Source organism: Trachypithecus francoisi, unplaced genomic scaffold (assembly GCF_009764315.1).
Source record: "Trachypithecus francoisi isolate TF-2019V2 unplaced genomic scaffold, Tfra_2.0 Lachesis_group1, whole genome shotgun sequence".
NCBI classification, from domain to species: domain Eukaryota; kingdom Metazoa; phylum Chordata; class Mammalia; order Primates; family Cercopithecidae; genus Trachypithecus; species Trachypithecus francoisi.
The window spans coordinates 127,425,705-127,451,482 of record NW_022681454.1 but is presented as its reverse complement, the minus strand read 5'-3'; positions in this window follow the sequence as shown (position 1 = coordinate 127,451,482).

The window sequence follows — 25,778 nt, the reverse complement described above, 5'->3', positions numbered from 1 at the left end:
GTTTTTTGGATTTGAATAAATTTATATATTTGCCAGGGCCCCGAGACAGGCCTCATCCCAAGCAAATGAATTACTAGTATTTACGTAATGACTATCATTCTCATAAAAATAAATAAATAATTTAGGTAGACAAAATAAAATATTTCAAAAAGTGAAAGAGAAAATGTGAGAATGAAAGTCATTTCGCTTTTTGGACAATCCTCCTCCTTTTTTCTCAGGTATCCTTGTTCCCTCTACTTTTGCTGTTTATCTGTATCCCTCCTTGCCTTAAACTGACTCAGGGAACAGGAAAGTGATCATTCCCATAAGTATAGAAAGACTATGAATATTATAGATGCATGGAGAGACCCATTGAGAAGAGTTGCTAGTGGACGTATTTGAAGCCTTTCCATTAAAGAAAAGCTAAGAGAAGTTGCAGTGGTATACCTAAACAGCATGGGAGTTCCTCACTGATATCCACCCCCAGTATGTTTAGGTTTACTCACAATTCACTGGCTCAGACGGGGGCACAAGTTGAAATCACATTCTAGTCTCAGCAACTAGAATTAAGTCTTAGCTCTCTTGCCAGCTGTCGAAATCCAAAAACATGCATTCTAAGGAATAGGTACTAGCATGGCCAGGACAAACTGTTACTCAAATATTATATTTATCTACTCCGTTTTGGGACAATCTAAAGAAAATAATAAAATAAAATTTAAAAAAAGACTGTTATTTTTGGCTGTTAAGTTACAATTTTACTCAAGAGAATAATTCCTACAGTATCCTACCTATAAAAGGAATACAGAAAGAAGAAAAACTGTATGACATTATTACAAGAAGCCAGGATGTTGAAAGAGACTATGGAAGATGTAATATTTTCAGGGATAAAATAATTAGAAATTCCTAGAACAAAACTTTTAGCTAGAAAATGGGTCATAATTGACAAATTGAGGGAATGTCACAGGTGGGAACTAGTGAGCCATATGTGTCAATTACTTTTCCTCAGGCTAATCTAGCATTGCTCTTTCAGATAAATACTGATGTTTTGTATTTTGCAATTTTCTCAGAACTTTCTTCCCTTTTGTTTGGTAATAGACCAACACAGATTGGTAGTATTTTGAGTCAGCCTTTGACTTTTTCCTTTTCCTCTGCAGTTCTCACACAGAGCATCTGACTGAAGAACTGGGGTTCTTACATTCTCCTAATTCTTTCACAAATCAGTTAAAAAACACCTGCTGTGAAATTTAAAGTCTGCCATATTCTCTACTCCAGTTGGAATAGTTCATACCGACTTAATTAGAGATATATAACAAACCAAAACGGTATACCAGAAAAATAATCTATGGCCATATGTAAAACAATATCTTTTGTTGAGAGCTTAAAGAGAATAAATTGGTTATAAAAACTTATGAAACCAAAGAATAATTTATAAAGACAGCATCTACCTTATAATATCCCCATACTTCTAATAAAAATACATATTTGATAAAAATAGTTGACCACCATATATATTTGTACATTAGTCATTAATCTCTATGGTTACTAACTCTGTAACTGTTCTGACTTCTCACTTTGATATCTTTGTCTGCAAAATTTTCTTTGTAATTGATTTCTGTTGTGAAATGTTTTTCTTTCCTTGCTTTAGCAGAACAGTCTAAATTATTGTTTGTGTTTGCTTGTGAAGGAGTTTAGGAGCCCAATATTTATGGCAAAGAATTCCTCAAGAGTTTCAGGACTCTCCTACTATATCTCTAGTCGTTTACCAGAGAGAGAGAGAGAGAGAGAAAGAGAGAGAGGAAGAGAGAGAGAAAAAGGGTTGTCCCACCAGAATGATCTATACAAATTCAAAATTTAGATGATTTATTGTCAGAAATGAGAGAGGAATTCAAAACTGATACACTGAGACTTTTGGCTTTATTAGAATTCTTTACTTCACAGGAGCATAAAGCCATCCTAAACAAATTGTAATACTGCCCAACCCAAGTAAAATATTTCGGTCATCTGTTGTCAGCTGTATGCCACACAGTGTTACGACCTAGGAGTCAACTCATTTTGCAGAAAAATGGACTACTACTTAAAAAAAACCCCAGACAATTATTGTGACTAGTGAAGAATTGTAGGCAGTAGATTTCACCTTTCGTAGCCTGGCCAAACCTCTAACAAAGCAATTGCAAGAGAGCCTGATCTTTCAGTTTTAGCTCTAGAGTCTGAAAAGGCTTTTGAATGACTAAAGTTAGTTATAACCTCTGTCCTAGCTTTTGAGATTCCAAATATAGAAAACCTCAGTCTGATTTATCTGCTATTCCTAAATATATTGCATATCTGGTAACGTTTACTGATGGGTCGGGTACTCAGGATAAAAGTGGCCCATGTAAGGCTTCCTCCACTGTGCTGACTTATAAAACCTTGAAAGAACATGTTTTGTCTGGAATTAAGTCTATACAAAAAGATGAGTGAATAGCGGTAACTAGAGTTGTAATTCTTGGTTCTGGATTTTATACACACACACATACACACAGATAGTGTCTGTCACACAACAGAACAACATTTTTAATGACTTTTTTTACTCCAAGGATAACTAAGGTATTTCATGTAAAAGTGACAGCTGAATTGTCGGCGGTTTTACAATCGCCTTCTCAGATATCAGTAATGCATTGGAGAGCGCACAGAGGACAGAAGGATACAGTTTCTAAAGGTAATAAGTTTTTGGGATAGAGCTGCAAAAGCTGCTGTTAAAATATGGTAGAATTTAGAAGTTCCCTATTTAATCTAATAATATACTTTTGTCCATTAAAAAATGCTTCAAAAAATAAAATGAAAAAATTGATTATAAAAGGAGCTTCAATAATTTGACTAGAGGACTGGCCCAGTGGCTCACACCTGTAATTCCAGCACTTTGGGAGGCTGAGAGAGGAGGATAGGTTGAGCCCAGCACATCAAGACTGCCTGGGCAACATGACGAGACCCTGCCTCTACTAAAAAATTGAAAAAAATTAGTCAGGTGTGATGGCATGAGCCTGTAGTTCCTGCTAATCAGGAGGCTATGGTAAAAATAAGCAAACAAACAAACAAACAACTGACCGGACTATGGGAATTGCCTAAAAATATTTCCCATACCTTCATCTCTCTTTACTTCACTAGTATTTTATCATCAACAAATCAACTGAATAAAAGAAAGATTTTAAGAGCAATAGACTCTTACTATGCCTACCAAAAAATAATAAAAATTATTCAAGATATATTAAAGAGACATGCTATTTGTCAACAGCATTTTTTTGCAGGCCATTCCCAGGATAAACACAGGAAGTTCTCACTGATCAGTGTTACCTGATGATACCTGTATGACAGATGGGTTTTATAGAGCTATAGATCCAATTGTGGATAACACAGAGCTAAACTTGTTTTCACAGAGCCAAATTATCAAATTTTATTGTGTGTGATTTTTAGATGATATAAAGTCTTGCTCTCTTTAAAAGACAGTTTTTTCTTTTTTTTTTTTTTTTAGACAGAGTCATGTTTGGTCACCCAGTCTGGAGTGCAATGGCGCGATCTTGGCTCACTGCAACCTCTGCCTCCTGGGTTCAAGCAATTCTTCTGCCTCAGCCTCCTTGGTAGCTGGGACTACAGGCACGTGCCACCATGCCTGACTAATTTTTTTTTTTTTTTTTTTTTTTTTACTTTTTCGTAGAGACAGGGTTTCACCATGTTGGCCAGGCTGGTCTCGAGCTCCTGACCTCAGGTGATCCACCCACCTCAACCTCCCAAAGTGCTGGGATTATAGGTGTGAGTCACCATCCCCAGCCAAAAGACAGTTTTCAGAAGAAATAAACGTTCTCTTAATAAACATAATTAATACTTTTGAGATACCAGAACACACTGACTAGAGCAGAGGAAGACATTTTATTTCTACCGTTTTATAATAATTTTTCAAAAATTTGCAAATTGCTATAAATTTCAGCCTTCTGGACAATTAAAGTAGTGAATCAAACTCTTAAAAATTGAGTGGCTAGGAAAAAATAATCGTTTCAACAAACGATGCTAGACAACTGGACATCCATTTTAGAAAATGCATCTAGACAAAAGCCTTACACTTTTCACAAAAATTAACAAAGATTATAGACCTAAATGTAAATGTAAAATTATAAAACTCCTAGAAGATAACATAGAAGTAAATCTGGAGGACCTTGTGTGTGAAGTGACTTATTAGATATAAGACCAAAGCCATGATCAGTGAAATAAATAACTGAGAAACTGAATTTAGTTAAAATTATTAATAACTATTATAATAAATTTTGATATAAAAAAGGTACTGTCGAGAGTATGAGATGACAAGCTACAGACTGGGCAAAAATACTCTTCAAAGACATATCTCATGGAGGATGGCTATCCAAAATATACATAGAACTCTTAAAAGTCAAAGATAAAAAAATGAGCAACTCTATTAAAAAGTGAGCCAAAGACCTGAACAAACACCTCACCAAAAGAGATATACTAGTGGAAATAAGCACATGAAAAGATGTTGCACATCATAGGTCTTTAGAGAACTGCAAATGAAGAGAACAACGAAACACCACTACGTACCTTTTAGAATGGCCCAAATCCATAACATGAACAATACCAAATGCTAGCAAGGATGTGCAGCAACAGGTTCTCTCTTCTTTGCTAGTGGGAATGTAAATGGTACTGTTACTTTGGAAGATAGCTTGATAGTTTTAAAACATATTAACATACTCTTACCGTCTGATCCAGTGATCACATGCTCTTGGTATTACTCAGATAAGTCAAAAACATGTCCACACAAAACACATGTATATGAATGTTTATTGTAGCTTTATTCAGAATTGTCCAAACTTGGAAGCAACCAAGAAGCCCTTCAGTTGGTTTAAGAATAAACTGTGGTACATCCAGATTATCAAATATTATTCAGCACTAAACATAAATGAGCTAACCAGATGTGAAGACATGGAAAAAATTTAAATGCATATTACTAAATGAATGAAATTGATCTGTAAAAGCATTATACTATGTGATTCCAACAACATGACATTCTGGAAAAGTCAAAACTATGAATCAAGAATATCAGTGGTTCACTGGGGTAAGCAGGAGGGATGAGTAAATACATGGAGCAAAAGGAATTTTTAGGGCAATAACACTATTTTGTGTGTTACTGCAATGAAGAATTTCTATTCATATGTTATTATACATTTGTCAAAATTCATAGAATGTACAACACCAAGAGCAAACTCTAATGTAAACTATAGAATTGAGGTGCTGATGATGTATCATTATAGTTTACAGATTGTAACAAATGTGCCACAATGATGTGGGATGTTGACTGAGGAAAGAAGCTGTACATGAAAGGGGTGGGTATATGAAAACTCTGTACTTTCCACTTAATTTTGCTGAACTTAAAAATGCTCTAATAAATAAAATCTACTAAAAATGTCACTGGCTAATATTATATAACACACTGTTAAGATGGCCTAGAACTTCACCACTAACCTTGTTAAAAAATGGACTGATACCTGCAAACAAACAAAAATCTTTCCTTTTAAGTTTATGTGTGGACAGCCTATGGATTTGAGACTCAGACCATGTACTGTGCCTAGTTTAACTCAATCTATTAATAATCCTGTTAAACACTTAGAATGGCTTATTTTTCCCCATAGAAACCCTAAGGTAAGTCATAAGCACATGAGACGACAAGCTATAAGAAGTTTGCCACATTGGTCGCCCAGGAGATGTCATCTACATAAGTGTGTTCTGCATGAAAGATCAGTTGTCACCACACTAGAAGGCATTCTTCAATTTGTTGCTGATCACTCAAACTAAGAAAACAAAACAAGACAGCTAGATTCGGGCTTCCCATGGGAAGCAAGCTTCTCAGGAGTACTGGACTATAGTTCCCAGTTGCCCAAAAGTATTTAACATTTAAGTTCCCTATGGTAACTGGTACTGCTATCAAACTTAACTGAAAGGATGTAATCCAGCAACCCTATTACTATTCTCAAAGACTACTTTGCTGTCCTATTTACAGTAGAGTTATTTAAACTAGTTTAAGAATCATACTTCACTAGAAAATAAATGTGTCATTTGTTACATTACTCCTTTCTGTATCCCAGTAATAATCCAACAGTCTCATTTCTGGTCAGTTATAAATTGCACTCCCATTATAAACACTGTCTGGGCTTATTGTCTTAGACTTTTTTTTCTGTTACATTAACAATATACTTCAGATTGCGTAATTTATAAAAGAAAAGATATTTATTTCTTATAGTCCTGGAGTCTGGGAAGTCTAAGAGCATAGCACTGGCATCTGATGAGGGCTTTTTTGCTGCATCAAAATATGAAAGAATACATTACTGATTAAGAGGATCAAGAACATGAATGTCAGTTTAGGACTCTCCCTCTTTTTTTATAAAGTCACTTGTGCCAACAAGGAGATGCTACTGATGACCTTTTCTAATCTTCATTACCTCAAAAGATCCCACCTCCTCACATTTTTATGGTGGCGGTTAAGTTTCTAACACATACACTTTGGAGAACATATTTAAATCAGAACATTTATAAATTCAACAATCTGACTTGATTAATTGATTAATGAAAGTGAGTCATCTTCATTAGCAATTTTTTGATAATAAAGTAAAAGTAATTAATATTCATCCAGGTACTTCAGCTCTAAATTTGACACAAAAATGTTTTATTTGAAGGAAGATGTAGGAAAAGAAAATATCTAATTAATAGACAAATTAAAATCTGATAGCTCAGAGTAGATACTGTAAAAGACAGATCTAATGTCACCTGATTAGCATTAAGATGCAAGTTCTCTCCAGTGCCATACAGAGAAATAAGCAAAGATGAAATTCTATTATTCAGAGAGGTCAAGTTCACTGTTAAACTAGGGTAACCATTGTTTTAAATCCAATGCAAAACAAACAAGCAAAACAAAAAACAAACAAAAAAATCTATAGAGTGAGTGATATGGTTTGGATCTGTGTCCCAAACCAAACCTCATGTCAAATTGTAATCCCCAATGTAGAAGGTGGGGCATTGTGGGAGATGATTGCATCATGGGGGAGGTTTCTCATGTAAAATGTAGTACCATCCCTCTTGGTGGTGGAGTCACAATAGTAAGTTCTCATGAGATCTGGTTGTTTAAAAGTGTGTAGGAGCTACCACTTCTCTCTCTCCTCCTTTTCTGATCATGTGAAGGGCTGGTTCTTCCATTGCCTTCCGTCATGATTGTACATTTCCTAAGGTGTCCCCAGAAACTGAGCAGATGCCAGCATCATGTTTTCTGTACAGCCTGTGGAACTGTGAGCCAGCTAAACCTCTTTTGTTTATAAATTACCCAGTCTCAGGTATTTCTTTATAGCAATGCAAGAACAGACTAATGCATTGGCTTTGTCTTCAAGACTTAAAACAATAGGAGCCATTTACATTAAACATTGGAAGTTCAATCTGTACCTTGCAATGCGGTCTCATTATAAGGCTCTAATACTAAATGACTATGGATGTCGTTGATTTTCACATATGAGAACAATTATTTGGGAATATGGAACAATGGCTAAATTGACTAAATTGTCATATAGTATAATGGAACTTATGGGATTGACTGAAACTTAGAATGAATTTACTGGGCCTTGCAAGAAAACAAAAGAACTTTTAAGTGAACATTTAAAAAGTAATACAGTTTGAATGTGTCCCTCAAAATTTCATGTGCTGAAAACTTAATCTTTATTGGAACAATGTACAGCCTAATAAAAGATTATTTATTTATTTATTTATTTTGAGACAGAGTCTCACTCTGTCGCCCAGGCTGGAGTGCAGTGGCCGGATCTCAGCTCACTGGAAGCTCACCTCCCGGGTTTACGCCATTCTCCTGTCTCAGCCTCCCGAGTAGCTGGGACTACAGGTGCCCACCACCACACCTGGCTAGTTTTTTGTATTTTTTTTAGTAGAGACGGTGTTTCACTGTGTTAGCCAGGATGGTCTCGATCTACTGACCTCAGGATCTGCCCGTCTTGGCCTCCCAAAGTGCTGGAATTACAGGCTTGAGCCACTGCGCCCGGCCAAGATTATTGATTTATAAAGACAGTTCCCTCATTGATGAATTAATGTTGTCATGAGAGAGGATTATTTATCTCAATCGCAGATTATTATATTATTATTCTAAAAGCAAAGTTGGTCCCTCAAACTTTCTTTTCACTCACAATTGGTTGTCTGTTCACTCTTTTGCAATGGAGCAACATAGCATGATGGCCTTCAATCGATAATGGCACCATGGTCAAACACTGCATTTTTCGAACTGTGAGTCAAATAAACTTCTGTTATTTATAAATTACCTAGTCTGTGGTATTCTGTTATAGCAACAGGAAACAGACTAAGACAGATACGGCAAATAAATACTGTGAAATAGGACTCTCCTTCAATTATTCCCTTCAAAAACATCATATATATATATATATATATATATATATCTTTGTGATAAAGGTTAAAAGACAAGTCTACTAAAAATTATAAAAAGGATACAATTTTTAAAGGGATATGCAATATCTAAAGTAAATAGTGACATCAATATTCAAAGTGTTAGGGAGACTGGACTAAAAGTGTATTTTCTTCAAAGATAAATTGTTATCAGAATAAAATAACCAAATATAACTATAAGATGGTTTTGTAAGCCTAGTTGTAATCACAAAGCAAAAATCTGTAGTAGATGCACACAAAATATAAGACAAGGAATCAAAAACATACCACTTGAGAGAATCACTTAACTACAAAGACAGTAAGGGAGAAAGAATGGAATGAATCAACAAAACAATTAGAAAGCAACTAACAAAGTGGTGCTAGTAAGCCATTACCTATCAGGAATGACCTTAAGTAGAAATGCATTAATTTTCTTAGTCAAAAAACATAGATTGGTTGAATGGATTAAAAAAATCAACTACATCCTGCCTACAAGAGACTCACTTCACCTGTAAGGACACGTATGAACTAAAAACAAACAGATGGAAAAAGATATTTCGTGCAAATGAAAACCCAAAGAGAGCAGGATTAGTTCTACTCATACTAAATAAATAGACTTTAAGACAAACACTGAAAAAAGAGAAATAACATTATTATATAATGATAGAAGTGTCAACTCAGAAAGGGTATGAAATAATTGTAAGTATATACATACCCAACATTGGAAAACTTAAACATAAAGAGAAAATATTGATATATCTTAAGGGAGATATTGACTGCAATAAAATTGTAGCAGAGGACTCTGATACCTCACTTTCAGCAATGTACGGATTATGCAGCCAGAAAAATCAATAAGGAAACTACTAAACAAAAATATAGACCAAGTGTAACTAACAGACATGCACAGATATTAGAATGTACATTATTCTCAACAATGCATAGAACTTTTCCCATAACAAATCATATTATGGGTTGCAAAACAAGCCTTAACAAATTTTAAAAGATTCAAATTATATCAAGCTTGTTTTCTGACCAAAATAGTATAAAACTAGACATCAATAACGTGAAGAACTTTGAAAAATTCACAAATACATGAAAATTGAACAACAGGCTCCTGAACAACCAAAAAGTCAATGCTGAAATTTAAAAGACAATTAAAAAGTTTCTTCACATAAACAAAAATGGAAACACAACATAGAAAAACCTATCTGATACAGTAAAAAGGAATTTAAGAAGAAAATGTATAGCATTAAACATGTTCATCCAAAAAAGGAGAAAGAGCTCAAATAAATTACCTGATGTTACATCTTAAGGAACTATAAAAACAAGAGCAATTGAAGCCCCAAATTAGTAGAAGAAAGGACATAACAAAAATAAGAGTAAAATACATGAAATAGAGAATAGAAAAAGAAAAAAGGTTTTTATTTAAAAATATACATAATTGGCCAATTTTGAGCCAGGCTAATTATGAAAAAAGACAGAAGACTAATAAAATCAGAAATAAAAAGAAGATACAACAACCGATGCCACAGAAATACCAAGGATCCTAAGTGATATGGTTTGACTCTGTGTCCCAATCCACATCTCATGTTGAATTGTAATCCCCGCTGTGGAAGACTGACCTGGTGGGAGGTGATTGAATCATGGGGTCAGATTTCTCCTTGTTGTTCTTGTGATACTGAATGAGTTCTGGTATCATTCCATTTTCCTGCTGCTGATAAAGACATACCTAAGACCTGACAATTTCCAAAAGAAAGAGGTTTAACATGGACTTTCAGTTCCACATAGCTAGAGAAGTCTCACAATCATGATGAAAGGCAAGGAGGAACAAGTCATATCTTACAAGGGTGGCAGCAGGCAAAGAAAAATGCATTCACAGGGAAATTCTCCCCTATAATACCATCAGATCTTGTGAGACCCACCTACCACCATGAGAACACCATGGGAAAGACCTGCCTCTATGATCCAATTACTGCCCACTGCGTCCTTCCCACAACACATTGGAATTCAAGATGAGATTTAGGTAGGGACACAGCCAAACTCTATCAGTTCTCTTGAGATCTTGTTGTTTAAAAATGTGTAGCCTTACCCCTTAGCTCTCTCTCTCTCCTGCTGCCACGTGAAGATGTGCTTGCTTCCTCTTTGCCCTTCCACCATGATTGTAAGTTTCTTAAGATCGCCCTTGCCATGCCTCCTGTACAGCCTGTGGAACTGTGGGTCAATTACATTTGGTTTCTTTATAAGTTACCCAGTCTCAGGTAGTTCTTTATAGCAATGTGAGAATGGAATAATACACTAGGAGACTATTATGAACAATTATATGCCAGAAATTTAACAACCTAGAAACAAATAGGTAAATTTCTTGGCACATACAACATATCAAAATTTAATTATGAAACAATAGAATATCTGAACTCACCAAAAATGAGTAAGGAAATTGAATCAGTAAAAAAGTCTCCCATCAAGAAAAAAAAAAAACAAACAAAAAACTCAGATCTGATTGCTTCACTGCTGAATTATATCAAATACTTAAAGAAAAATACAACCTCAATTATTTTTTAGATGGAATCTTGCTCTGTTGTCCAGGCTGGAGTGCAATGGCATGTGATCTTGGCTCACTGCAACTTCCACCTCCCAGGTGCAAATGATTCTCCTGCCGCTATCTCCCAAGTAGTTGGGATTACAGGTGTGTAGTACCACACCTGGTTAATTTTTGTATTTTTAGTAGAGACAGCATTTCACTGTGTTGGCCACACTGGTCTTGAACTTCTGACCTCAAGTTATCCACTTTCCTCAGCCTATCAAAGTACTGGGATTATAGGTGTAAGCCACAATGCCAGATCAAAAAGTAACATCAATTTATCTCAATTTCTTCCAAAAAATTAAAGAGAAAAAATACTTCCAAATTCATTTTATGAAGTCCATATTGACTTGATATCAAAACCAGAAAAGGACACAACAAATGAAAAGAACCACAGGCCAATATTCCTCATGTATATAGTTGAAAAAATACTCAACAATATAATAGCAAATCTAATTCGACAGCATATTAACAGGATTATTTACCATGATCAAGTGTGATTAATCCTAGAGATGCAAGGATGATTTATCAAAAGCAAACCAATAAACTTGATAAGATACATCACATTGGTAGATGGAAAGATACAAACCATATGGTAATTTCAATACATTCAGAAAAAGCATTTGATACAATCAAACATCCTTTCATAGAAAAAAAAACACAACAAATTTGGTATAGAAAAATTGATCATACCTCAAGACAGTAAAAGCTGTATATGACAAACCCACAGTTAACATCAGACCCAACGGGAAAAAAAATAAAAGCTTTTTCTCTAAGATCTGAAACAACACAAGGATGCCCATTATATGGCTTATATTTAACAAAGTTCTGGAAGACCAAGGCAGAATAATTACAGAAGAGAAAGAAATATAAGACATCCAAGTTGAAAAAAGAAAAGTTATATTGTCTCTGTTTGCAGAGCAAAAAAATACCTGATTTAAAAATAGACAAAAGGCCTGTTTAGATATTTCCGAAAAGACATACAAATGAACAATAGGTATATGAAAAATCCTCAACACTAATAATGATTAGAGTAATGCAAATCAAAACCACAATGAGATATCACTTCACTTCTGTTGGAATGGATATTATAAAAAGATATGAAAAAGAAAAATGTTTATGAGTTTGCAGAGAAAAGGGAACCCTTGCACACTGTTGGTGGAAACATAGACTAGTATAGCCATTATGGAGAACAGTGTAGAGGTTCCTCAAAAAACTGAAAATATAACTACCATATGATCCAGCAATCCCACTACTAGGTACATACACAAAGTAACTGAAGACAATATGTCAAAGAGATATCTACACTAACATGTTTATTGAATCACTACTCACAACAGTCAAGATTTGGAATCCATGTAATTTTTCATCAACATACAACATTGATAAATAGAATATGTTATATATAAACATTAGAATACTCTTCAGCCATTACAAAGAAAAAAAAAAACTCCTGTAATTTGCAATTATATTTATGAACTGAAGGACTTTATGTTAAGTGAAATAAGCCAGACACAGAAAGACAAATATTACATGATGTCACATATGGAATCTTAAAATGTTGATCTCACTAAAACAGAGTGTAGAATGGTGGTTACTAGAGAATGGGCCAGTTGAGAAAGAAAGATGGTGAGATGTTGATCAAAGGATAAAGAATTATGTCATGTGCTGCATAACAATGTTTTAGTCAAAGAAGGAGTCACAAACACAATGGTGGTCCATAAGATTATAATACTATATTTCTACTGTATCTTTTCTATGTTTAGGTATGTTTAAATATACAAATACTCAGCATTGTGTTACAATTGCCTATAGCATTCAGTAAAGTAACATCCTATACAGGTTTTAGCTTAGGTGCAATAGGTTGCACCATGTAGCCTAGGTTTGTAGTAGGCTTGCCATGTAGATTTGTGTAAATACACTCAATGTTATTTGCACAATCATAAAATCATCTAATGACACATTTCTTGGAATCTGTCCTCATCATTGTGTCACATGACTATAGTTAGATATAAGGAATACATTTGAAAATGCAGAGCATGGAGACTACAGCTAATGACAAGATACAAGTTGAGTATCTGTATCTGGAAGATGATCCAAACTCCACAACTTTTTGAACACCAACATGACTCTCAAGGGAAATGCTCTTTGGAGAATTTTGGATTTTGGATTTTTGGACTAGGAATGCAAAAGTGGTAAATATATAATACAGATATTCCAAAAATTATTCCAAAATTAAAATCCAAAATACTTCTGATCCCAAGCATTTTGGATAAGGGATACTCAACCTGTACTGTGCTCCAGAAATGATAGAAAAGTAGGTGTTAAATGTTCTCACCAAAAAAATGAGAAATATTTGTAATGATGCATACATTAATCAGCTACTTTTAAGTGTTCCACAATGTGTATGTGTTTCAAGGCAACATGTCGTATGCAATAAATACATAAATTTTGTCAACTTAAGAAAAATAAACTCAAAAAAAGAAAATTAAATAAACAATATAGAATTGTAAATAAACAAATTGTGAAGTATCATGTTTGATTTCTAACAAGAACTTGCTTTGATATGAGTTCCCAGCTAAAGACTGGGATTTTTTTCTTTTCAATCAGTAAAGCATGGCTTTCTTTTATTATAACATTTATAACAAAAAAATAGATTTTAAGGCTTCAGTCTAAATGACTCCTGATGCTGGGATTGGGGAAGTCTTCATAAGCATCTACCAAATTATACTTAAACATTTAAAAATGAAAGCAATAAAGACATCATACAGATTCATAAAATTAATCTGTAACTTGGAGAAATCTTTGTGAATTACTAATGAAGAGTATTATTTAAGTTTGAACCTGTGGTATAATATATTCAAAGGTGATTTCTTCAACTGAAATCATGTATTTTATTTTTAAAAAATTTAGTGATTCTATTATTCTATCATGATAGTAATTATTGATTTGCTTTGTTTTTACTATTGGCTTGGATTTTAGACAGCTGCAGCTTCCCCCAAAAAACGTAGAAATAACAATAGAAATAATTAGAAACATTATAGTGTTACTATGTTATAATAACACAAAGAAGAGATTGCAAGGGCAAATACAAACTAAAAATAAGAAACTAATTATCCCTGTTCATAGTAATGAGAAAGACTGTCCCTCCCTTTTCATAAAGCCGTTACTTTAAAAATTTAAGTTCTTTCACTATTTGAAATGTATGTAGGTCTCTGTAAAAGCTAAATAATCCTCTTCCAGCTTCACAACCCAAGGTTGCTTTTCTCAAGGACTTTGGAACCATCTCTTTAAAATGTAATAATCAAGGAAAATAGCACCACTATCTCCTACTTTCTGTGGAATCTTAGGGATCTCACTTAGAAGGACCTCATTTTCCAAGTTGCAAAAGTACGTCTTGTCATAGAGATAGGAGAATATATTATTCCTTTGGATAACGTCAATTAGCTAACACAGATAATCAACCAATAACCAAGCGAAATTAGGATGAATTGTGACTAATGGTGCTGTCAAGTCCTCTTACTTGAGAACTAATTATTATTATTTTTTTAATCTTGAGAACTTATATGTAATGGGTTGCATCTGCTTGACTGTATAAAGGATGAGATTTCTTATAGTCATTGCAACTTCTTGGATTACCCCTGATGCTTATCACAATCTGGTTTAATAATTATTCAATAATAATAATTTTTTTCTCTGTTATCTTTGTGAAGAGGTTTTGGGGACTGGTGGGAGATTTTGTTTTTAATTATATTTCCTTCAACGGTTGTCCAGTAAGCAGTTGCATGTAGGATTTTGGAGTCAGGGCACGTTCCCTGACTACATATAGAAACATGTGTACGTCTATGTATTCAGGCATTGTTGTTCTATGAATGGTATGTAAAGCCAGAAGCCTGGCTGAGATCACAAAAGGATGTAGTCTTGATGTATCAAATCCTAGTAGTGGGTCACTTCAATATTAAAAGGTTTTTAAAAAGAGAATCCAGCAATAAAGTCAGAGAAAAAAACAGCTAATAAGGTAGAGAGACGGTGAGAGAAGTAAAGAGTCCTGAAGCCAGTTGAAGAAAGTATTTAAAGGACTATCGTGGATTTAATTGTGTAAAATGCTGCTGTTAGATGGAACAAGAAGATGCTGACAATGAAATATTGGATTTAGCTACTTGAGATCATTAGTAATCTTAGTACAGCTGTTTTGGTAGTGAAGACACGGGGGATTCAAAACCCCACCTGAGTAAATTTAAGAGAATAGTTTTAGCAAGGTGGTCAGTTGTTGATTGGAATGTTTGAACTAGCTCTTATGAAAAAAGAAAATAAAACACAACACCTCAAAGAAGCCACAACTCTTTGAAACACCACATTGAGTAGCTTGAAATGAGCCCTGATATCTTAAAATTTACTCTGGTGGGAATAGGTATTTATAGTGTGAAGCTCAGAAAACACTTCAAATTAGAGCTTTGTTCTGCAGAAAGCTGGTTGTTAAAATATTTACCAGAGTACCACAGAGTGAAAATCAGATGAGAGTGAGTTTAAAAGATTGAGAGAAAAAGCAGCAAGTAAAAATAATGTTCTCTAAAGGGTTTGCTCTAAAGAGGGGCAAAGAAACTGTGCAAAAGCTGAGAAAAAAAAAGTGTTACAGAGGTGGTTGTTCCTGTTGTTGTTCTTTGGTGTATTTGTTTTGTTTGTCATATAGAAGAAATAAAAGCCATAGACAAGCAGATTTAATGCTTTAATCAAAAGGATAATAACATGACACAGAAGAGAAAATGAATAATTAATTTCAAGAGTAACTCCTTGGGCCGAAGGAAAGAATGGGACCTAATGGGTAGGAAGAAGGTAGGACTGGTATCAGACAGGAGCCTCTGAAGTTATCAGTCATAACGCCAAAGTGGACAGAACATCTTGACATTCCTACAGACAGGTGAGTAGATAAAGCGAGGAGATAAAGGTGGTGGAGGATCTCTTCTGTTTACCTTCATAATTTCCTCAAGAGGCATTAAATTTTGATCATATAAGGCATGTGTCTATTTCATTCTTTCACACAACACTACCAAAAAAAATTAATAAGTTACCATTTAATTACCTGAACGCACGCATTAAAGTATATCACATTCAAATTCTGACCCATTCAGTTAGGCTTATATACTTAAATAGGCACAAGTTGTGTCCTTTCTTCCAGCAGTCCATTAAATGATTTACCTGGAAGGTCCATATGATATAACTTTAGTACAGAGCTCAGAAGTTCTCTAACCTGTGTTAAGCTAATTTAACTCATGCCAAAAAGTAACAGCACCAGCAATGAATTTTCTGACTCAATCTATCAATGGTCATTTCAATGAAAATATGCTTCAGTCTGTTTGCTATTAGTGACTGTTTGGATCAAAGTTATATTTACTAACATATTCTCTGGACAGATGTCTAAAGTCAGTTTAAATGTCAACTGACAATAGAAGAAAATTATATTTTTTGATTCTATTGTGTGTGTTGTTTTGCCCAAGAATCTATGTATTTATACACACATTTATATATATACACACAAAATACATATATATCACAGATATATTCACATATATAAATGGAATTACTCATTTTATTAAATTAGCTGTACATAAATAATATGGCCAAATAATAAGCTATTTTCTCCCTCTTACATTATATAAGATTTATGCATATTGAATATTTTAAGGATGCATATTGAATATTTTAAGGAATTAATTGGATTATATATTGTGTAATGCTTTTACAACACGTTTGTATTAATAAAGATAATGCCTGTTGCTGAATATACTCAAACTGTTTTGTTGCTAGAAAAACAAATCTAAGCTCAAATTAAAATTTTTTTTTACATCTTTACGTCCATAAATTCAACAAGTCAAAAGGGGAAGGATGAACAGCTGTTTTAGTCATTACCTATACAACACTTCAATAATATCCTATTTAACTGACAGAGTGAGAAGCCCAGCATCTTTATTTTATCCTCATAATTTAATTTGCAAACAGCTAGCTTTACTCCCTTACCCTCCAGACCCAGTGTCAGCCTTATTGAATGAAAATTCAATTCTCACCAAAGGCCCTCAAGGGTAATTACTGGTCTGTGGTGAACAGTTTTGCTGAAAGACATTGTTTGGTGAAATCCAAACAATGTAGTGATGAAAATTCCATCTCCCTGGATTTACATTTCGCTACATTTCACTCCTCTAGCAAAGCAATTTAATGATTTGTTTATTTTCTTTACTTTTACTAGACACAAGCATCAGTATTTTTTTCAATTATTCTTACTGCTTTCCTGTGGTCAGTTTATAAAGCACACTGCAATTTTAGAATTTTCAATTTGTTTATAAATTTGTAAGTATAGAATTATATTAATATTTATTTGGATTTTTTAGCATACAAAAACAATTCCTGAAGTTATTAAATAGGGCTTAGTGAATTTGTTTGTGGAATTGTTTACACAAAAACCAACTGATTAATAACTGCAGGAGAAACTATTTTATTTATAACATACTTTGAGAAAATGAGAAAGCCATAGATTGAGATTTTGAACAAAGGTAAAAGAGATACTTTTGTTCTTTTTGATCATGCAGATTATCTCTGAACCTGGAAGTTAATTTCAAGATTGTCACTTAAAAAAAAAAAAAGAAAAGAAAAAAAAAAACAAACAAACAGAAAATTAACCTTGCTTGGTACTTATCTGAATCAAATAAAAATGATTCTGTCTAAGGCTTTTACGTGACAAACACTTTATTTATTTTCCCAGTAAGGTATCCAGTCGCATGTTTACCTGAGGAACTCAACAGTCAAAAGATAATCACAAAATCACTTTGAACTCATGAAAATAAATACATGGTAGTTTTTGTTGTTGTTTGCTTTTGTTTGTTTGTTTGTTTTTGTTTTTGTTTTTTTGAGGCAAAGTCTCACTCTGTCGCCCAGGATGGAGTCTGTGGCCCAGGCTGGAGTCCGTCGCTCAGGCTGCAATGCAGTGGCTCCATCTTGGCTCACTTCTAGCTCCGCCTCCCAGGTTCACGCCATTCTCCTGCCTCAACCTCCTGAATATCTGGGGTTACAGGCACCCGTCACCACGCCCAGCTAATTTTTTTTTTTTTTTTTTGTAGTTTTAGTAGCGACCAGGTTTCACCATGTTAGCCAGGATGGTCTGGATCTCCTGACCTTGTGATCCGCCTGCCTCCACCTCCCAAACTGTTGGGATTACAGGTGTGAGCCACCGCACCTGGCCAATATATGGTATATATTTTTTTAAGTACAATCTACTTGAACCTTTTCTTTCCTGTCATCCAAAATTACATTTCCTCTGTATCCATCCCAAAATGATAAGAAATAGGGTGTCCTGGATACAGACAGGACAGATAGAGGTAAGCATTATTGTTTTGTTTTGCCTTCCATGGAAAAACTCAGACACAGAAAAAAAATAGCATCAAAAAGTCCATACATCTGGTAAATAACAGACTGGGATTTGAACTGAAATGATTTTCTAATCCATTAAGGGAGGCAGCCAATTGAGAAAAGAAGAAATAAAGGCATTTGAGTGTAACGAAAGTAATTTAACTCCTGAAAATGAGTCAAATAATTAATACTAATTAATTATATTTTAAAAAAGATGAGAATAATAAAAGTCAAGGGAGGAGAGTAGTAGAAAACGTGCCTGTGGTCACTTACCTGTGACTATTCTACAATCAAATCCAGAAGGTTTAATGTCCCCTCAAACATCAACTTCAGGGGAATATTGGGGCATAATGAGGGAATCTCTTGGCGGAATTGCCTTGGTAGTGAAAACAGTCATTATGAGGGAGACTGCCAAAACATAAAAAAAAAAAAAAATTACACAAACAATAAGGACCTAAATAAAAGTAGAGCAATGGAACACAATGATAAAACCAAGAAAGTAAATGGTTTTACACCATGACAGTGTGGGGTAAAAAGTAAGAGATTGAGAGTCCGAGAGCTTATGTTTAGATCTCGACTCCCTCTTTCCAACTGGGCTATCAGGAGGATGTACTTAATCTCTTTATGATTCAGTTTTCACGTACGCAAAATGAGAATGATAATATCTAACTTTCATTGTTTGCATGTATATTAAAGGAAAGGATGGCTATAATCACCTGGTATAAGCTCCAGACCAAATAAAATGTCAATCTCTATCAGATATTCTTATCAGTAGTACTATAAGTAAGTTAATTGATAATTTATTCTTGAATACTTGACAATTGATGTGATAAATAGCAACGTTTCAAGCATTAGTGTAGAATGTTAGTATAGTTATTTGCTTATATTAATTAAAATTTAAAACACAATCATCATTTATTTGTCATGCTAACTTTAATATTGTATGTAATATTTTATATCCTATGTTATTGAGTTGAGTTGGGCATTTGTAAATAGGATGATTGTATTAAAACCTCAAGTTTGTGTTAGAAGTATCATTTCATTATGATGCTTAGGGTTTTGTTTTTGTTTTTGTTTTTGTTTAGTTACTTTAAAAAATCCAATAGCATGATCAAATAGAGAGGACCCAGGTTTGTTTATCAGGCAAATCTGATGTACCAGCTGCCTGACCCTGGAACATTTTCTGCCCTTTTATAAGTATCTAGGGATAATGTAAATCAGCTCCTAGAATTGTTGTGATAGCTAATGTACTAGGTAATCATACAATCCCAGGGAGTGGTTTAATGTTCTACTAACAATTGCAATTAAGACCAAACCCAAGAAAACTGATTTTCATATATTACAGGGAAAATCATCAACTTTTAGGTCAAACATCTTTCCTCAGGGCTTGTTGAAATGGTGATCGAAGTTGACACAGATGAGACAAGTATTACAGACTGTAAGTAACATGGGTTAATGCACTGTTCCTAAAAAGGGGTCATTTTCACATATAATTCACGCATGAAAGATGAAGAGCTTCTTCTCTTTAAGGTAGTGTCAGTGGCCTCAACACAAATATTGAGAAAATGAGTATAAATATATTTTTTCATCATCTCTTTTTAATATAACCTAAAGGCAGTTTCAGTCATTCACCACTTGCAGAGTTCAATTGACAAGAGCAAGGTCTGGTATAAAGAAAATGACTTTTTATTCTGAGATGGAGTTTTTTTTTTCTTTTTTTCTTTTTTTTTCTTTATTATTATTTTTTATTATTCTTTAAGTTCTAGGGTACATGTGCATAACGTGCAGGTTTGTTACATATGTATACTTGTGCCATGTTGGTGTGCTGCACCCATCAACTCGTCAGCACCCATCAGTTCGTCATTTATATCAGGTATAACTCCCAATGCAATCCCTCCCTCCTCCACCCTCCCCATGACAGGCCCCAATGTGTGATGTTCCCCTTCCCGAGTCCAAGTGATCTCATTGTTCAGTTCCTACCTATGAGTGAGAACATGCGGTGTTTGGTTTTCTGTTCTTGTGATAGTTTGCTACGAATGATGGTTTCTAGCTGCATCCATGTCCCTACAAAGGACGCAAACTCATCCTTTTTTATGGCTGCATAATATTCCATGGTGTATATGTGCCACATTTTCTTAATCCAGTCTGTCACAGATGGACATTTGGGTTGATTCCAAGTCTTTGCTATTGTGAATAGTGCTGCAATAAACATACATGTGCATGTGTCTTTGTAGTAGAATAATTTATAATCCTTTGGGTATATACCCAGTAGTGGAATGGCTGGGTCATATGGTACATCTAGTTCTAGATCCTTGAGGAATCGCCATACTGTTTTCCATAATGGTTGAACTAGTTTACAATCCCACCAACAGTGTGAAAGTGTTCCTATTTCTCCACATCCTCTCCAGCACCTGTTGTTTCCTGACTTTTTAATGACTGCCATTCTAACTGGTGTGAGATGGTATCTCATTGTGGTTTTGATTTGCATTTCTCTGATGGCCAGTGATGATGAGCATTTTTTCATGTGTCTGTTAGCTGTACGAATGTCTTCTTTTGAGAAATGTCTGTTCATATCCTTTGCCCACTTTTTGATGGGGTTGTTTGTTTTTTTCTTGTAAATTTGTTTGAGTTCTTTGTAGATTCTGGATATCAGCCCTTTGTCAGATGAGTAGATTGCAAAAATTTTCTCCCATTCTGTAGGTTGCCTGTTCACTCTGATGGTAGTTTCTTTTGCTGTGCAGAAGCTCTTTAGTTTAATTAGAGCCCATTTGTCAATTTTGGCTTTTGCTGCCGTTGCTTTTGGTGTTTTAGACATGAAGTCCTTGCCCATGCCTATGTCCTGAATGGTACTACCTAGATTTTCTTCTAGGGTTTTTATGGTATTAGGTCTAACATTTAAGTCTCTAATCCATCTTGAATTAATTTTCTTATAAGGAGTAAGGAAAGGATCCAGTTTCAGCTTTCTACTTATGGCTAGCCAATTTTCCCAGCACCATTTATTAAATAGGGAATCCTTTCCCCATTTCTTGTTTCTCTCAGGTTTGTCAAAGATCAGATGGCTGTAGATGTGTGGTATTATTTCTGAGGACTCTGTCCTATTCCATTGGTCTATATCTCTGTTTTGGTACCAGTACCATGCTGTTTTGGTTACTGTAGCCTTGCAGTATAGTTTGAAGTCAGGTAGCGTGATGCCTCCAGCTTTGTTCTTATGACTTAGGATTGTCTTGGCAATGCAGGCTCTTTTTTTGGTTCCATATGAGCTTTAAAGCCGTTTTTTCCAATTCTGTGAAGAAAGTCATTGGTAGCTTGATGGGGATGGCATTGGATCTATAAATAACCTTGGGCAGTATGGCCATTTTCACGATATTGATTCTTCCTATCCATGAGCATGGTATGTTCTTCCATTTGTTTGTGTCCTCTTTGATTTCACTGAGCAGTGGTTTGTAGTTCTCCTTGAAGAGGTCCTTTACATCCCTTGTAAGTTGGATTCCTAGGTATTTTATTCTCTTTTCATTCAAGAAAATGACTTTTTATTCTAAAGCTGGCCTAGGGGAAGAAGTGCAGGCTTTCTGCGTTAAGGGTACCACTTTACTTTTGGAGTAGAAAGCAGGCACTTTCAAAAGTCAGAGGACAAAATGTGCAAGTGAAGTGTCCTCGTACGAGCTTGGGTGCCTTACCTGCTTGACAGTTGGGTCAGTGTCTTCATGGGCAAAATCAGGTTTTAAAAGTGGGCAAAAACTGTAGCCGGGCATACTTTGGGTTGTAAATTCACTGTTACCTCTCAAGGCAACCTTCTGGTGGGTAAGAGTTTAGCTCTGGAGGTTCTAAGCACATAGATGAAATTGCCCTGTAGGGAGTGCCTGGTGAAGAGGAGGTAGAAGGCTATACATAATTGCATTTCTAAAGAGCTAAGTAGGAAGTGGGGAGAAGGAGTAAAGAGAAAAGAAGAGAGAAAAAAATTAAAATATTTTCTTAAAAAATGAGGTACTCAGTTATACTAACAAGTCTTTGAGATAAAAATTGATAACTTGGTTTACAGTAAATTTGTATAAAATTCACACCTAGCAGCTGACAAAAATTTAAATCCAGTTTATCTTCACACAATTTTTAAAAATTTCAAGGCTGTACAACGTGCTACTGTGATTGAAAAAGATACAGATTTTAATAAATTTTTTTTTTCATTTTTCTCTCTTTTCTGAAAATATGATTGGTCACATGCTATGTATATGTGTGTGTGTGTGTGTGTGTGTGTGTGTGTGAATAACAACAGTCAAAATTAGAGCCAGAAAATTATAAAACAATACGTATTCAAATCCCACAATTGTCTCAATCAATAAAGTAAAACATTAAGAATTTATACCTGAGCATGCCTTTACTGCATGATTTTGCACATTGGGTTGAATGCCTTTTATTTGCTCCTACAGATTCCTATCTACTCTGATTCATCCTGCTTGTATTAATCCATTCTCTCCATTCTCTCATTGCTATAAAAAACTACCTGAGACCGGGTAATTTATGAAAAAATAGGCTTAATCTACTCACAGTTCTTCAAACTGTACAGGAAACATGGCTGGGGAAGCCTCAGGAAACTTACAGTCATGGTAAAAGGTGAAAGTGAAGCAGGCAATGTCCTCACATGGCACAGCAGGAGAGAGAGAGTGAAGGGGGAGTTGCTACACACGTTTAAACAACCAGATCTGTGAGAACTCACTCAATAGCATGAGAACAGCAAGAAGGAAATCCATCCATACGATCCAGTCACCTCCCCCCGATCCCTTCTCCAATACTTGCGATTATAGTTTGATATGAGATTGGGGGGACACATATTTTTAAAGGATATCACTGTTCTATGCCATAGGTGACACATATGTACTATGTACTACAACAATGGCTCCTAAGCACTCCTGCTTTCTGATGAATTGTAGCAATAGGAACCAAGCAGATATTCAGAATAAGGGAAGTGAGTAAGGTCAGAGTATTTGTTTCCTTGGCTCCTTTCATCTCTGGCTGGCTAGGTCCCTCCAAAAGGATCACTTATGATGCTTATTCCATATACCTATAAATTCTCCTTCTCCTGGTCTCTTAGGATACAGGGATGGTAATAATTTCACTGTATTGCTAACCTTAACTGTACTAAATCCTTAAAATATAGTAATTTGAGTGTACCATCTGTTTTATAGTGGGGCCCTGATTGATAAATGTATTGAATGTATTGTTTAAAGATAATGTAAAAAATAATTGTGTGTTATGCGTTTAAGCATTTTTCTACCATAGAGCCTAAATTATGCATGTATTATAGATTAAATATTTATTATATGTTAAATATATTTACATCATGCATGGTATGTTAAATTTGGAATGCAATTACCAGCACATATTCTTTTTATTTTATCCAATTTCAAACAAATTCTTTTTATTTTATCCAATTTCAAACATGAAAAAGTGAATTCTAAATTTCTATTTTTGAATTCATTTCAATGGAGCACTGTTTTGTTCCTCAGAAGAGATGGTTGGAAAAGTTTATGTTCACAACTTAAAGTTTCCAGTTGTTTTTACATTTTTTCTTTGAAATTAAAATACATTTGAAGCTGCTTTGCTTTTGAAAATGGCAAAGCATTAATATAATATCATTAGCCTCTTTCCTTAATATACCTCTCTGTTTTTATTAATCACATATGTTATTAGACTTGTACCCTAGTACTTTCAGGTAATATGTAAAGAGCAACTTTAAAGCAATTCAAACACATCAACCAGCAGGAAGCTCAAATAGATATCCTGATAGGCTAGTCCCCTAAGGAAAAATATTGGGGCTGCTTTGTTTCTCCAAAATCCTCAAAAAATATAGAAAATAGAACTACTACATTTACTTTCAGAACAAGAAAAGGGCTTTCTATAATAAGAAAGTCAGTGTACTATTTGCTATTAAAATTCTCTTTTTCCATACATTTACTGAAGCTGAAATTGATTTTAATCAACTTTCAAAAAACTTAGTACACATATCCTAATGGCCTATTGTATTTATTTATCCAAGTCTATGCTTTTGTTCTGTTCTGTCACATACAACCTCAAGGGCATTGACATTTTGATGACATTGTGATCACTAGACTTTAGATGACTCTCTACCACTATCTTATTTTTCATCCTTGTCTCATTTCCCAGCCACATTAGGATGAAGTGTATAATAGCCTAGGCTTCTTGTGGATTGTTCACTGAATATGTCAGGAAACAGCCTGTGTTACCTCCAGGAAAAGAAGCCTTTTCTTATCAATGCCATAATTGCCATCCCAGTCAATATTAGCTAATTGAAATCCCAGTGATTAATGATCTATCCTTTTAAAGGCTTTTTCTTATCTCAGTGAGCTTTTGAAACCATGCCTAGGAGGTCTATATCATTTTCTAGTAATCTCTTTTTTTTTCCTTTCTCTTCCAGTTTTAATTTTCCTGTCTTTCATCTTCATAGAAACTGTCCCTACTCAGGTGTCTAAGCTACATGTGTCATTTATTTCTTTTGTCACCATCTCCTTCCTCATTCATATTGCCATATATCTTTCTGTCCTGTGGTGTCTATCCCTTTAATAGTACGTATTTATCATGGTATTTTATTCCTTCCCTCTGACTAAATATACTTTTCAGAAGAGGCACAAAGAAAAAGGAGTTTGATTAGCTAGCGACAGTTCTAATTGCTTAGATGTTAGATAAATAAGATATCATGAAAGTTGGTTTTATCAAGTTATCAAAACCTAGCTTTTCTTAAAAGCAGTTACAAAGTTCAAGGACTTTGAAACACAGAATTGTAGGTTTATAAACAGAAGAGTCAACTATATTTAATATATTAATGTATGAAACATGGTTTTGTTGTTTTGACATTATTCTCATCAATAGTATACCAACATTAGTTTTATTCTGTGAATAGTTCAACAAAAAGGTAGGTATTCAACTGAATTGTAACTTCCTCTAGGTCAGAACCTAAAAGTAAACTATTATTTCATCACAATAACGCCTCAGAGAGCAAATAAGTTTTTAGTGATCAATGTATACTTACTGAAAGAGTTAATGGAAAGAAATATAGTTCCTTAAAATTTACCTAATATAAGTAAAAATTGTGAAGTTCTGTTTTGTTTTGTTTCTGTGTATGAGGATGTAAACTAGGGAGAGACTGGCAAAAAATGATACCTCCTGAATGCCCCTTTTTCCCACAGGCTTTATAGGCTAAGAGCCATATTCAAAGGGATATAAATAACACTTATTATTCTAATATTACTTTGGTGTCATTTTGACATACCCATAGAATTCTGGAGATAAATGACTGTTATAAATACATAGTGGGAGGGTTCAATACTGAGAATCAGTTTAA